This window comes from Gopherus evgoodei, chromosome 14 (genome assembly GCF_007399415.2).
Source record: "Gopherus evgoodei ecotype Sinaloan lineage chromosome 14, rGopEvg1_v1.p, whole genome shotgun sequence".
In the NCBI taxonomy this organism is placed as follows: Eukaryota; Metazoa; Chordata; order Testudines; family Testudinidae; genus Gopherus; species Gopherus evgoodei.
The window spans coordinates 21,104,488-21,107,994 of NC_044335.1; positions in this window are offsets into that span (position 1 = coordinate 21,104,488).

Genomic DNA, 3,507 nt, shown 5'->3' on the forward strand with positions numbered 1-3,507 from the left:
GCGGACAGCTAAACATAGAAGCTGCTGCCGAATTGCTGCCGCCGCAGAAATGCACGTGCTGCCCTAAGGGCATACGGACTGCCCCTGCTGTCCCCGGTGGCAATTCGGCGTGCTGCTTGGGGGCAAAAACACACAGACTGCCACCCCTTGCAGATTGCTGCCCCAAGCACCAGCTTGGAATGCTGGTGCCTGGAGCTGGCCCTGCCAGCACCTCCTCCCTCTTTGCCATCTGAGTCCATCTACACTTACTGTGGCATGTACAGACATTGTATGCCCAGCTAACATGGATATAAACAGCAGTATAGATGGTGAGGCATGGCTTAGGCGAGTATATATACTCCACAGGGCTCTCCAAATGCCCAAGCAGTGCCTCCCACAGCTACTCTGCTCTCTTTAGAAGCATAGTGGCCCACTCCCTCCCCTTGCAGGCTCCCCACTGCAAGGAGCCTGTCCCTGCTACAGTGAAAGGCTCCAGCAGTGGGAAAGACTCTGCAATCTCCCTGCTGTTGGAGCCTTTCCCCATGGCTGAAGCTTTCCAAAGCAATGTATAGCTACACATCAAAGTGCCAAGTGTGAACACAGGCGACAGTCCCTGCAGCGTTTAGCTATACATGTAGTGCCTATACTCTACGTGCTGCTGAAGTGTAGACATAGCTGCTACCTTCCTTCTCTGGCAGGGAAAGCCCAGCCTGGGTTCTCTTTGGGTCCAGGGACAGGGATAACTCACTGCTCCTCTCCTGAGCACTGAGATTTCTGTTAGCAGGGCCCTGGTAAATCTTCTGCCTGGAGCAGGAATCCTCTCTCTGCTGTAATCAGCAGCACATCCCTGGAGTCTCCCTGCCAGGTTTTCTTTTGACGGGTAGAGGCTTTTTGTTTTCACTTGAACTTTGCTACAAAAAGTCTCCTAGCTACTCTTCAGGCCTGGTCAAGCAATCTGTCTCCTCCCTCTGTGGAATGTCCCTGCAGCTCCCTGAGGGAGCGGCTCCCTCCGAGGGCCAGAGTGCACTCCCTTTAAGGTAGAAAGGCAGCCAGTTTCATCGTCTCCCAGGGATGGTACTGGCTTCCCACCCCACCCGTTTCAGATTTCATCCAGACAACACTGGCTTTTGAAAAACTGCTCAGCCCAAGAGAAGGGATTCGCAGAGTGCACTGACTGTACTGCAGCTCATTCACTCATGGAAGCAGCAAGTGGGAGCAAAAAGACAGTTTTGCTGAGGGTCTCACATAACACTGCCAATATCTATCTATCCACCTAGTTTTATCTACACAGGAACTTCAGTCCTGTTAGCTACACTGCTCTGGAGTGTGGATTTTTCACACTGATGAAGTTAAACTGACCTAATTTTCTAGCATAGATCAGGCTTCAGTAGGGATGGTGTGAGGCCACCTCCCATTAGCTTACACAGAGCCTAGCCAGCCCCGCCTCATCAAAAATCATGAGTCAGACACACCATCCCCCCAAATCATGACTGACATAAAATTAGGTTTTAAACAAATTTTGGGTGCCTGGCCCCCCTCCCTTTTTTGGCCTTGAAGTAGCCCATGGGCACAGCCAATCCTGCTGCATGCAATGCAGGCCTTCCATATACCAACACCATACCACTGGGCCAATGGGAGTTAGGTGCCTACATATCTTTAAGAAAGTGGGCCTTACCCTCTGTTTTCCTTCTTTAGCAATGGGGCACAATTAACTAGTAGTGGTGTGAGGACAAAAACTTGCTACAATACATGGTAATTGGGGCTCATAAGTACCTATGACAGTCAAAATAGAGTACTGATTTAACTAAAGTTACACTGGCAAAACTGGTGTGTAGACAAGCCCTTAGATGCCAAAATAGAAACATATTTGAAAATGGACACCACCCCCACACATACGAGATATACACATTCATTTTACTTTTGGGTATTTAAGGCCATTTGGGGAAGCACAGACAGATTTTTCTTTTGGATTAAAACAGGTTACCTTTAGCTCAGAATACAAAAGAGCTCATTAAGAGGATAAAATTTGTTATGTTGATTCCAATTGGTGGGGCAGATAGGCCTGCCTCTGAACTTTGTCCTCCTTCCAGCTTTGTTTTTATGTAAGTCAGAACTGCCTGAATCCATGTGACTGGGCTGGACTGGAATCTGGGAGGGTTTAGGGGGTGAAGTGAGACTTTAGACTTATTTAACAAGTGCAGCAGATTTATACCACTCATGTGCCAGCAGGTGAAATGATGAAGTTACATCTCATGGGTCAGAGCTGTAGTATAATCAGCCTTTTTTCTAAAGTCTGTTATGCACAGAGTCCCTGTGCTGTAAACTCTGGAGGGCAGCGAATGCTGGAACTGAACAGCTGAGCGATGCTACTTTGCTCAACAAGATGATGTAAATTCAACCCTATGTCTGAGAAAGCCCTTTCCCCAGGAGACTGGGGAAATGGAGCAGGGCCCAGCTTCCTGATGTGGGCAAAAGCCACCAAGCTCCCTTTACAAAACAAGCTTTTGCATTATTATTTGTTTCATTTGTGGGATTACTGTGGTGGGAGTTTTGGAAAGTTCAGGCAATTTCCTCAGCTCAAGAAGAGGAAGTCTGGGCAGAAGAGCTTATTCAGAAAAGTAAATCCACCCACCCCTCATGACTGTAGCAAGAGGCACATGAACATTGAGAACCTAGGAATAAATCAGCCTGTTCCCTCTGCAAACAGCAAGTCCCAGAGGAGTAAAGGTCACACATGATTCAGAGGAGTTGGCTGATATGTTGGCCTTACAGAAGTAGCAGATTGCTCAAGAGCCTAGTAGACAGGACATAACATTAGCAAACAATGAGGAATGAAACAAACATTTCTGCTACAACCACGTAGGAGTCTGAATGTGTGAGCCCCATCCCATTTCCTTAGTGGGCAGAATTGGCAGATGTCTAAGCGCCTGGAGCAGACATTTTGCTTCTAACACCAGCTAGAAGGGAATAAGGGCTTGTCTACACTTATATTTTATAGAGCTCTAACTTGCTGGCTTTGCAGGGGCGGGGGGGGGGGGGAGTGGGGAAATCACCCCTGAGCACAGCAAGTCTGAGCGCTTTAAAGCACCCATGTAGACAGGCTCTGAGAGCTGGGGCTCAGAGCAAATCCCCTCCTGAAGGTGGATGACCAAGAGCATTTATTTATGTGTAGATAACCCTTAGTTGATCTGTAATAAGGTAGAGTGTGAATTTAAAGTGAACTCATTTGGATTAAGCTAATTTGGATTTAAGTGCTCATTCTGGAATGAGAGCATCCACACATGGAGTTAATCAGGAGCAGCTATTTTGGAATATCTCCTCATGTAGACAAGCTATAGATGTGTGGTTTTAAATCTATTCAATTAGCTTGTCAGTAGACTTGCAGGCCTTAAACCCAAATAACCAGTTTTAAACTAATGTGCATCTCCACACATGGATTTAACTAGATTACACACAAATTTGAATCAGGTAAGGCCTAAGTACCAGATATCATTTATGTAAAAACAAAAAAAACAAAAACCACCAAAC